The following is a 13,320-nucleotide window of genomic DNA, read 5'->3' on the forward strand; positions in this document are numbered from 1 at the left end:
TGTGCCCTCAGCCACCCCTATACTACCTCCTCTGTTGCACAAATCTTCATGGACCAGATATTTCGTCTTCATGGACTCCCTTCTTCCATTGTCTCTGATCGTGATGCAACTTTTACCAGTCATTTTTGGACTGAACTGTTTTTGAAAACTAGCACCAAACTGAAGATGAGTTCGGGCTATCACCCACAAACTGATGGTCAAACTGAAATTGTCAATAAATGCTTGGAAACTTATCTTCGTTGCTTCACTTCCGAGCAGCAACATCAGTGGGCCAAGTGGCTCCCTTTAGCTGAATGGTGGTACAATACCTCTTACCACACTACCTCTAAAATGACTCCATATGAAGCAGTCTATGGTCAGGCACCTCCAGTGCTCCTTCCCTACACTCCCAACAGCTCACCAGTCCAGGCAGTTGACATAGTTCTCCGCAGCAGGGATCAGATTCTTCGTACCTTACAGGATAATCTTCACATGGCCCGTAATCGGATGAAACAGCAAGCAGATCAACACCGTTCTGAGCGCTCATTTCAAGTTGGGGATATGGTTTTTCTTCATCTACAGCCATACAAACAATCCTCCCTAAAGCTGAAAGGGCGTCATAAGCTGGCCCCAAAATTTTATGGGCCTTATAAGGTTCTGCAGAAGATTGGTTCAGTTGCTTATAAACTGGAACTTCCTCCTTCTTCCCGCATTCATCCAGTCTTTCATGTTTCTTGTCTAAAGAAAGTTCTGGGTACCACTGTCAGAGCACAAACTACTCTCCCTGAAATGGATACGGAAGGATCCATTATCCTGGAGCCGGTGGCAATCATTGACCAGCACACTCACCAGCTTCTCTCTCGCTCCATCTCTGAGGTCTTGATTCAGTGGCATGGCATGCAACCAGAGGATGCTACCTGGGAATCCCTTCTTCAGATTCAACAACAATTTCCACACCTTAAGCTTTGAGGACAAAGCTTTTTTCTAAGGGAGAGGGGATGTTAGGAACCTGTGTGTTCCTTCTATTTATTTTGTTAGAGTAGTGTTGTTGGATGCATATGCTTTGTAAGTCATCCCGTGAGTATATTTTATTATCCCACATGCATAGGTAGTATTACTTTTCTAGATCGTACTCAGTATATAAGAATAGGTTGAGGCCCTTGATGGGCACGGACGAATTTATTGTATTGAGCTTGCTCAAAGGAGGTTACCCCCTCGAAGTGGCCTACGATCAGTAGATTCATTCTGAGTTCTGCTATCACTTTGTATTCTGTTATTTCGAGCATTCTCACGATATTGCTATAAGGAGGTTCTTCACACAACCACCTAGATATGAGGACCTAAGTGAAGAACACAAGGTGTATAGATTGAAGAGAGCTCTATATGGGCTCAAAAAACCTCCACGGGCATGGTATAATAGGATTGACTCACATTTTATGAGCAGTGGCTTTAGAAAAAGTGATGGTGAGCCCACACTCTACATCAAGGCCAAAAATGGTAAGGTTTTGATTATTGTCTTGTATGTAGATGACTTAATATTCACTGAAAATAATAATTTCATCATTGGCGAGTTCAAAGAGGCCATGAAGAATGAATTTGAAATGATAGACCTAGGTCTCTTGAAGTACTTTCTAAGCATAGAAGTAAAACAAATGCATGATTGCATCTTCACCTCTTAAGAAAAGTATTCCAAATAGATCTTTGAGAGATTCAAAATGCAGAACAACAAGGAAGTCCCAACACCTACAAAAATAGGTCTAAAGTTGAGCAAGGAATATTGCAACAAAAGTGTGAATCCAACATTATACAAGAGTATACTTCAAAGCTTAATGTATTTGATAGCAACTCAGCCTAACATGATTCATGTAGTAAGTTTGATTTCTAGATTTATGGAAACACCAAAGGATTCTCATTAGCAAGTGGGAAAGAGGATCCTAAGGTATGTGAATGGTACCAAGGGATTTGAGATTTTGTATACTTTAGATAATGAATTCAAGTTGGTTGGTTACACTGATAGTAATTGGGCTAGAAGCCTAGATGATAGGATGAGTACTTCTAGATACATGTTTAATATGTGCTTGGGTGCAATTTCATGGGCATCCAAGAAGCAACATATTGTTTCTCAATCTATAGTAGAGGCTAAATACATATCAATGAATGCAACAACATATCAATCTATTTAGTTAATAAGAATATTGATAGATTTGAATGAAAGGCAAGAAGATGGAACCACAATCTTTTGTAACAACATTTCCTCAATTGCATTGTCTAAGAATCTAGTCTTCTATGGGAGAAGAAAGTAGATAGTAATCAGATGTCACTTCATCAAAGAGTTAGTGGGGAATGGAGACATCAAAATGGAATTTTGTAAGTCTAAGCAGCAGCTAGTAAACATTTTTACTAAGCCTTTGGGCTTAGCAAATTTTGTGCACCTAAGAAGGAGTCTTGGTATAGTTGATTTGGATCAAGAGTGATCCTTGTTCGTATGGCTTGGGACAAAGGGGGAGTGTTGGAAATTTGAAATGGTCGGTTGTCCTAGAGCCACATGCCCACCTACCTACTTGACACACTTAAACTTGGTAGGTGAGTTTGAAATGCAAAAAGAGGGAAATTCTTTGATGCAAGACAAAAAAGGGAATGAAGGCTCATCCATTTCAAATATGTAGAGAAAAGATCAGTAGATCAGAGTAGAGGAGAAAGGAATATTTAGAGAAAAGCTCAAAGGACAAAAGGAATGTTCAATTTCAGAGTATGCAACAGTATGTGTTGAATCTCCCTATCATTTTTATAAGTTCGTTTAGTTTGTTTCGTGAAGCAGTAATTGCTCCAGGTGTTATTGTATGCAGTCTTGTAGTGCTGCAAGTTTACATTTCAGGTAGAAGTTGTAGGATAAAGTATTTTGTTTCTAGTTAAAGCCCTAAGCTCCCAAATTTGTATTCATTTGAATCAATTTATGAATAGAAAGCAAGCAAGCGTGCATATTCTCATTGTTGTTTCCTTCTTCTATCTATTTGGTATTGCATTGTTCTTAGCATTTGAAAAGTTTAGAGTTGCATGTTCTCTACTATCATTTTTGTGTTTTAATAGTGGAAATGTTCAAACTGTTAGTTTGCAACTAAGAGACTCGGTTCACATTTTAACCAAGCTCTCTCTCTCTCTCTCTCTAACAACTCGGTTTGTGTAAGTCTTGTTGTTTCTATCGAGTCCACTGAGCACCTCTCTCTCATGATTACCAAGTTCACTTGGTCCCTTTGTTGATCAAGTTCACTTGGTCATAGTGTTGGTCATGTGTTGAGTCTACTGAGCTCCACCTTCCTTGGTGACCAAGTTCACTTGGGTCCCTTTGTTGCTAGGTCACTTGGCATCCATTATTGCTGAGATTTCCTCCACTTAGCTCCTTAGTGTGCCTAGTTCACTCAGCACCCACTACCTATCACTCAACATCCACCATGTGGTGAACAAAATTTTCATGTCGTGAAGTTGTATTTCTTAGGCCATTGATATTATTATAAGTCAATACAATATCATTTGCTTAGATATGTTTTACATGTAATATTTTCCTTGCCATAGTTTGTTTCAAACTCTGAGATTGTGTGGGCTATATTACCTCCTTAATAAAATTTATACCATATAAGAAAAACAAATTTGTTTATGGTAGACAATACTTAATTACAATATATGGAACTAAAGATGAGCAAATCACTTTCTAAAAATGGAGGAATTGAAAGGAGACTAATATCAATGAGGTCAAAGACACTATATATATGAAAAGAGGTTCACCTAGCAGTAGCAAAACTTCAAAGGTTATATAATTCCAAAACAACTATACAAAATCTAATTTCTATCACTGTCCATTTCCACCACAAATTATTTCTAAAAACTATGGACTGTGGAACATTAACACCGTTACTATGCTAAAAATTTAACATGTCCAATAAAGAACTCACATCTATAGCTATCCAAACTAAAGACCTACAAAATAACAAGCTACAAATCTTGTAGCAAACAATTAACCTCTCGGCTATATACTTACACCCTACCCTAGTGCAAGAGCTTGGATCTCAACCATGTGTAGAATCAATTTGATATTAGGATAGATATATTATTCTTGACTAATTACCAACCAAGTGGAAAGACAACCATAAATGAACTAAAGAAAATTATATAAAATCAATTTGACCCTTGTTTTACAGCATGACATAGGTAAAGTGGTATAATTGTGAGACAAGTTTTTCCACCAACGTACGCGAGCAATGTAAAGCCTATCAGCTAATTAAGAATAATGCATCATCTCCATTTATTAATCCACATCCAATAAGCCTTTAGTAGAAATAAATATAAGTACAACCATCTTTAAAGTCCATTGTATTATAGTTTGAAAAACTTTGAGTATAAACTTTGAGTTTAATAGTCTTATATCGGAGAGATCAAGTAGCCCCTTATACTTCAATGATCATTTAAGTCTATCATTATAGATCCCCTAATTATGGTTCATAAAAGGTTCCTAGAAATTATATCATATGTACTAATAGTCAATTGCACATGTAGTAATAGTTGATTATTTTTTAGCTTTCTTGGTTGCTTAATTAGTTCATTTATGCAAAAAGCAGTATTTTATTTTGGTGAGGGGTTATTGGAAGGTGAACATAATAGGTTCCAAAAATGAATGTTTTAAAATAACACTTTTAGACCATCTTGCACTCTAAGAGTTCTACAAAGAGCTAATCAGAAAATTTCAAAGTATGGATCAAGAGTTTTAGCTTTAGCAACTACTGGATGGTCTTCCTTGGTCTTAATGAAATTATCTGAACTATTTCTAGATTCAATTAGGTTAAAAATTTGTATTTAAGAAGTGTGATTTGATTAAATAAAATCCTTATAGATTGTGAAAATCTACCTACTCTACCTACTCTTCTTAATTACAAATAGAAAAAAATTGAACTCCTCACCTACAACATAAACAACTCTTTATGAAATCAAACCATCACAAAGTTGGACTATTAACATTCAATATTCTTCATGAAAGTATCAACCCAAGTAAAAAGAAAGGAGTTCCCACCTACAACAGATATAAATGACTCTACAGTCTATTGAAGTAAATCACCAAATCCTCCTCTTTTCTTTTTTTGTTCCATTCCAGTGAAGATGAGATCAGCAAGGCTGCAATCTCTAGAGGGAAAGCATGTTCTAATAATAGGTAGATCAAGTGGGATTGGACTTGCCATTGCCAAAGACGATCTTGTGAGAGAAATAAAATCAAATTCAAAAACTTTAAAATCAATTTCTCAAACCTAAAAAAATTTCTTGGCACATGAAGGTGTCGAGTGCTAGTTTTAGTTGGCACTTGAAGGTTCCAAGTGGTAGTTGCTTGGCACTTGAAGGTGTTGAGTGATAGGCAACAGGTGTCAAGCTAGCTTGGCACAAGAGGATGCCGAGTAAGCTTAGCACACAAAGGGAAATGCTCAGTAGTAGTGGATGTTGAGTGAGCTCAGCTCAAATTGGAAGATAAATATAACTTAGAATTTCAATATGAATGCTTTCACCATTAAAACTAGAGAGCCAAAGCTTGAAGCTTCTAAACAAACTTCTCAAATGCAATGAATAGAAGAAGAACAACAGATTCAAGTATGCCTACTTCCTTTCTATTCAACTTTGATTAAAACATTACAAAATCTGGGATCAATTGGCTTCAACCAGATAAAACCTAAAATAACCCTAAACTAGTAAAAACTTCAATACTTCAAACTTGCAACTCAAATGGCTGCATACAATGGTACCTGGAGCAATCACTACTTTAACAGGATGAAACCAACAATAAAAAACTTATAGAATGAATAGAGGAAGAAACACATGCAATTGGAAACATGACACAAACTTCTTTCTGTCTTCTACACAAATGGATATGCTGATCACTTACTTTCTTCTCTCTACAACTTCTCTCTGACCTGCTAAACTCTAAACTAACTCTCACTGAATGAATCTAAAACATTCCTTTTTGTCATACACATTTTCCCCCTCTTTCTTGATTTCAAAAACTCACCCACTGCATTTATGTTTTATTTTTATTTTGGAGTCCGTCGCAGGTGGTAGATGGGAATTTGGCTCCAAGGGCAAATGTCAATAGCATTAAATATTCCAACACTCCCCCTTTGTCCCAAGCCAAACAAACAAGGATCACTGCTGATCCAATTCAACTACACCAAGACACTCTCTTAGGTGTAAAAAACATCCAATGCCTAATGGCTTGGTAAAAATGTCTATCAGCTATTACTCAGACTTGCAAAATTCCATTTTGATATCCCCATCCTCCACCAACTCTTTGATGAAGTGATATCTAATCTCAATATGTTTGCTTCTCCCATGGAAGACTAGATTCTTGGACAATACAATTGATGATATGTTGTCACAATAAATTGTGGTTTCATCCTCTTGCCTTTCATTCAAATCTATCAAGATCTTCCTCAACCAAATTGCTTTCCATGCTGCTGCATTTGCTGCTATGTATTTAGCCTCTGATGTAGATTCAAAAACAATAGGTTGCTTCTTGGATGCCCATGAAATTGCATGCGATCCCATATGAAACATGTATCTGAAAGTGCTCTTCCTATCATCTATACTTTCAGCCCAATCACTATTAGTGTATCCTATCAACTTAAATGCATTTGTTGTAGTATACAAAATCCCAAATCCCTTGGTACCTTTCACATACCTTAGGATCCTCTTTCCTGCTTGCCAATGGGAATCCTTTGGTGTTTCCATAAATCTAGAAGTCAAACTTACTGCATGCATCAAGTTTGGCTGAGTTGTAGTCAAGTACATCAGACTTCCAACCATACTCTTGTATAGTGTTGGATCCATTCTCTTGCTAGAGTCTTCCTTGCTCAACTTCAGACCTACTGCTATTGGTGTTGGGGCTGCCTTACTATTCTGCATTTCAAATCTCTCCAAAATTTGCCATGCATACTTTTCTTGAGAGATGAACATGCCATCATGCATTTGTTTTACTTCTATACCTAGAAAGTACTTCAAGAGACCAAGGTCTATCATCTCAAATTCATTTTTCATGGTCTCTTTGAACTCACCAATTAGAGCCTTATCATTACTAGTAAAAATCAAATCATCTACATACAAGACAAAAATCAACACATTTTCATTTGCTTTTGCTAAAGCCATTTCTCATCAAATATGAGTCAATCCTACTATACCATGCCCTTGGACCTTTCTTGAGCCCATAAAGAGCTCTCTTTAATCTATATACTTTATTCTCTTCACCTGCAACTTCATAACTAGGTGGCTACTCCACATACACTTCTTCTTTCAATACACCATTTTGGTAGGTGGACTTCACATCCATTTGATATACCTTCCATTTGTGCTGAGCTGCAATTGCTATGATAGCACACACAGTTTCCATTCTTGCAACTGGGGCATATGTCTCATCATAATCTCTACCATATTGTTGTTTGTAGCCCTTGACTACTAGCCTTGCCTTATGACTATCAATCTTGCCTTCAACAATGCATTTTTTCTTTACACCCATTTCACTCCAATAACTTGCTTCTTGGGAGGCAATTCAGTTAGCTCCCATGTCTCATTTCTTTTTATAGCATCTATTTCCTCATCCATGGCCTTACACCATTTCTTCTCCTTAATAGCTTCTTCAAAATTTATTGGATCACTATGAGAAAATAATGCAAAATTAACACTCTCATCATAATCTTCATACCTTTCATCTTGGTATATATCCCTAAGACTCTTGGTCTTTCTTGGTAACAGGGAGGAGAGTGTGGGATTAGAATCTTCACTGTTGCTACTTTGTCAACTAGTTCGGTCTTCATTGGTACTCGACACTAACACTCGGTCATGCCTAGAGGAGCTCGGCAATGATTGTGGTTGCTTTCCTTTTCTTCTATTTGCTCCTTCTTCTTGCTATTCATCAGCATCTTCTTCACTAATAATTGGCACTTTACTTGAAGTGTTGGGTCACTCATCAGTTGGTCCATACAATGACTAATTTTCAAGAAATTCTACATCTCTTGAGAGAATCATCTTGTTGTTCAATGGGTCATACAATTGGTATGCCTTTGATTCTGATTTGTACCCTATGAAGATGCACTTCACACCTTTGTCATCCAATTTCTTCCTTTTCTCTTTAGGCACATGTGCATATGCAACACATCCAAACACCCTTAGGTGTTCAACTATCCATCTTCCTCGTGACCATGCTTCCATTGGAATTCTATCATGGACAACCTTTGTAGGACACCTAATAATTAGGTAAATTTTTGTTGCCACAGCCTCTCCCCAAAATTTAGTTGGGGGACTTTTCTCTTTCATCATGCTTCTTTCCTATTCTTTCTTTTAGCCACTCCATTCTGCTGTGGTGTATAGCTAGTTGTGAGATCTTTCTTTATACCATGTTTCCTACAAAAATTTACAAAAGAATTGGAGGTATACTCCCCTCCTCTATCTAATTTTAGGACCTTGATATAGTGTCCACAGTCTCTTTTAGCCCAGGCTTTGAATTCTACAAATTTATCAAATGCTTCAAATTTATTCTTTAAGAAATACACCGATGTCCTACGATCGAAATCATCAATAAATTTCATAAAATAAGTACTCCTCCCAATGGAAGTAACTTGCATAGGACCAACTAGGTTAGTATGCACTAACTATAATGGATATCTAGCCCTCCTAGAATTTTTAAAATTAAAGGGAAGCCTATGCTACTTACCCAAAAACAAAGCCTCACACTTGTCACATGAATTTCTTATTCATGGAAAACCTTCTACCATTCTTTTATTTGACAACAAATTTAAATCAGCATAGCCAAGATGACCATACTTGAGGTGCCATAGCCATGAGGGGTCTTCAATCACACTCCTTAGAGCTGATTGTGTGGGAGGTGCAACACCAACTTGAGATGAGAAACATGTCTCTATCTTCAAGGGAAACATTCTGTTCTTTTTCATTTGAACTATTGCAAGCAAGTTCTTGCTCACATCCTTCTCATGAATGACACACGTGTCATTCTCCATCAGTGCTTTGTATCCATTTTGAATGAGATGATCAATACTAATCAAGTTGTGCTTCATACTAGGGGAAAAGTACACATTTTGTATTTCCTTCTTCTCACCCTACTTGGTGCGGACCATAATAGATCATTTTCCCACTACTAGTAGGGTTCCATTCTTACCCATTTTAATCTCAGATTTGAAACTCTTGTCAATGAATGAAAACAAGGTTTCATTACAAATTATGTCGTTGCTACATCTACTGTTGAGATACCAAACCTCAGAGCTTCCTTCTTCACTAACATTGCACATGATGAAGGCAGTGGCATTGTTTCCACTTCCCATGTTCACATCAACCACATTTGCTCATCTTGACTAATCATTTTTCTTCTTCCATCATTCACTTGCATAATGCCCATATTTATGATAGTAGTAGCATTCTACATTACTCCTATTTGAGTTGTAGTTTTTCTTACCTCCTCTTGAAGTATTTTGTGAGCTACTTGCTCTATCTACTATTCCTGAGCTTTCTACTGTAGCATTTCTTTGTCCTCCATTTCCTCAGCCTCTACCTCTAGAGTTTCTACCTAAGCCATATCTTCCTCTCCCCCTTCCTCTTGGATTTGATTGAGCTTTGAATGCTTGCTCTTGAGAAGAAGAAAATGCATATCTATTGATCCTATGCTCATTGGTTTTAAAAGTACCCATCAACTCATCCATTGTCAAAACTGTGAGGTATTTTGCCTCTTCTATGTTCATGACCAAATTTTCATATTTATGAGGTAAAGTCCTTAATATCTTCTCCACTATCCTATGCTCTTGATAGTCTTCTCCATTTGAATTTAATTGATTAATCACATTGGAATTCCTTGAATTAAAATCTGCAATTGATTCATTTTCCTTCATCTGAAGGTTCTCAAACTCCCTCCTTGTATTCTGTAGCTTTATAGTATAGACTTTATCAGTCCCCTTGAAGTTTTTCTCAAGGATATCCCAACCTTCCTTTGCATAATTTTTTGTTGCAATCTTTGGGAATATTGTCTCTGTCATTGCTGCTTCAATCAAACTTAATACCTTAGCATCCTTCCCCCTTGACTCTTTCAAATTAGTCTTTTGATTATTGGTAAGAGCAGCATACTAAGTTGGTTCTATCACATCATTGAACCCATTAACTACAAACTCCCACAAATCATTTGCAACCATTATGGTTTCATCTTCTTTTCCCATGTATCATAATTTTGTCCATTGAAGGGTGGTGGCTACTACGATATCTTTCCTTCATCTCCTACCATGTCAAATATCCCAAAAAAAATTGTCCTAACTCACTTTGGATGTGGGGCCTCAAAGCTCTGATACTATGTGAGAGAAATAAAATCAAATTCACAAACTTTAAAATCAATTTCTCAAACCTTAAAAAAATTCTCGGCACATGAAGGTGTCAAGTGCCAATTTTGGTAGGCACTTGAAGGTGTTGAGTGGCAATTGCTCGACACCTAAAGGTGGTGAGAGATAGGCAACAGGTGTCAAGCTAGCTCGGCACAAGAGGAAGCCAAGTAAGCTTGACACACAAAGGGAAATGATTGGCAGCAATGGATGCCAAGTGAGCTCGGCTCAAACTGAAAGATAAATATAACTTAGAATTTCAATGTGAACGATTTCACCATTAAAACTAGAGAGCCAAAGCTTGAAGCTTCTAAACAAACTTCTCAAATGTAATGAATAGAGGAAGAACAATGGATTAAAGTATGCATGCTTACTTTCTATTTAACTTTGAATAAAACATTACAAAATCTAGGAGCATTCAGCTTCAACTAGGAAAAACCTAAAATAACCCTAAACTGGTAAAAACTTCAATACTTCAAACTTGCAGCTCTAATGGTTGCATACAATGGTGCCTAGAGCAATCAATTCTTCAATGGGATGAAACCAACAATAAAAAATTTACATAATGAATAGAGGAAGAAACACGTGCAATTGGAAACACAACACAAACTTCCTTCTATCTTCTGCACAAATAGATCTGTTGATCGCTTACTTTCTTCTCTCTGTAACTTCTCTTTGATTTGCTAAACTCTGAACTAACTCTCATTGAATGAATATAAAACATTCTTTTTTCTCATACACATTTCCCCCTCTTTCCTGATTTCAAGAACTTACCCACCGCATTTATGTTTTATGTCTATTCTGGAGTCCATTAGGGGTGGTAGGTGGGCATTTGGCTCCAAGGACAAATGTCAATAGCATTAAATATTCCAACAGTTCTCTCTAAAGGAGCATTGATCACAATTGTAGACATAAGCTCCACTAATTTGGAGAAAGTAGAACAAATTCTAGCCAAAGATGGTGACAACAAACATAAAATATTAACGATGGTTTTATCTTATTCTTCCATTTTAAGCTTATCTCAAAACCTAGAAATCTTCATGTCTGATCTGATTTCTAATTTTGAATAGATTGTAGATGTGGGAGTTTATGAAACATTGGCAAAGGTAATAAAAGAGTTGGTAAAGGCAATAAAAGAGTCTTTTGAATGGAGGGTTGTTGATGTCCTAATTTGTAATGTAGGTGTGGCAAAAACTACACTTCTAGATGAGTGTAGGATTGAAGATGTTCATAACATGATTCAGGCCAATTTGACAGGGGTTGTCAATACTGTGCATATTGGGATTCCATTGTTGAAGAAGAGGAGTCCCCAAACACCCATGTCAATTGTTCTCATGAATTCTTTGGCAGGAATGGTATGTTACCAACGTTTCATTTTACAAAGTATGGTTCTTAATTGAAAGTCTTAGTTATGTAAAGTTACCTCATAGATTATTTTTAATAAATTAATCTATAAATCTTTTGTTTCCTTTAATAATGTTTTATCTTTTTGGTAGTACCCTTGGTACACTAACTCGGTATGTACTGCAACCAAATATTCTCTGAAGGGACTTGGAGAAACTCTCAAGCTTGAATTGATACCTTATAACATTTGAATTAGTATAGTATTTCCAGGGTTTGTGGAAACCCCTTTACTTGATCATTGTAAGTAATCTAGTTTCATCTTAATAAGATTAAACTTTGTAAATTTTGAATTAAATAAAAATAGAGAAGCTTTTGTTATCATCTTCATTTATGTTTAATTTTTAAGATTCACATGTACATAATTGATGATTATAAATATTATATTTCTAACTCTATTAATGAAATATTTGTCATACTATTATCAAGATCTCAAATTTTATAGTTTTCTAATCAAACTCATTGACCTAAGTTTTACTTTTGTGACAATCACCTAGATGCAATGAATACTAAATGTTATATTCAATCTAAAGAGAGATGAATTCTTGTGAACCAATACTCATTAAACATGAGTCAAAAAATTTAACTCAAAAAATACACATGAATTGTGATAGAATATCACAACTTGACTTGTTATACAAAATATCTTCTACTTATCAACATAATCTTTAATTTAGCATTAAATTGTGTAACATGTTTAACATCAACATTTAGAATAAACACTATATGTTTTTATTTACTACTTAATTATAATAATGAATTATATGAATTATATAAATGAAATAATATAGTAAACTTTATAAAGTTCCCACCTGAATATTTTTTCAAACTTTTTTGTAATTTTATGTACATATATTTCTTTTCTTTTAGGCTTTAGAAAAGTATCTTAAACATAGTAGCAATCAAAACGACTATCTAATTGAAAAATCGTGTTCAATCATCTTCTATATGTTCATTAATGTAATCTTAAGTCATCATTATCTAATTTTGTTCCTATATTTCTAATTGTATAGGTGGCTTGGAAGACAATAGAAATATCTTGTAGATTGTTAAGGCCACAACTTTCTATAATAGAGGAGAAGTAGAGAAATGAGACTATGTTGCAAAATACACATTAGAAGCAATAAAGAATGGAACATTTCTAGTCATGAGCAAATTCATTAGCCTTGCATTACAAACATTATCTCGTGGACCTATGCCTAAAGACTCATTTGGAAGGGCTTTGGTTGAATTGATATTATATATTCCTCTGAGACTCTTCAACTTTTTGGCTTCTAGTTATGTTTATAATACTATAAAATATATCTATAATAAGAGATTTTAGAAGGATTTTTAAAAAAGACAAATCTCATATTTTATATATTTGTTGTTGTAAGAAAAATATTGTTATTTTTTAAATTTATAAACATTTTCAATGGTGAAATTATATATCATGGACTTTTAAAATTTTAGTATTATTTTGATTCTCTTTGGTGGAGGAGCATTTTGAAGGAAAACAATATTCATGGGATGTCATAAGTCTAAATGATGTATGTAGGTGTAA

The 13,320-nt window shown here is 35.5% G+C and overlaps 1 pseudogene; it reads left to right on the forward strand.

Moving 5' to 3' along the window:
• Nucleotides 1-5,124: 5,124 nt before the first annotated feature.
• On the forward strand, nt 5,125-13,101 carry LOC149580644 (3-dehydrosphinganine reductase TSC10A-like; annotated as a pseudogene).
• The last annotated feature ends 219 nt before the right edge of the window (nt 13,102-13,320 follow it).

This window comes from Cupressus sempervirens, chromosome 1 (assembly GCF_028749045.1).
Source record: "Cupressus sempervirens isolate cs-2001-9-10 chromosome 1, ASM2874904v1, whole genome shotgun sequence".
NCBI lineage: Eukaryota > Viridiplantae > Streptophyta > Pinopsida > Cupressales > Cupressaceae > Cupressus > Cupressus sempervirens.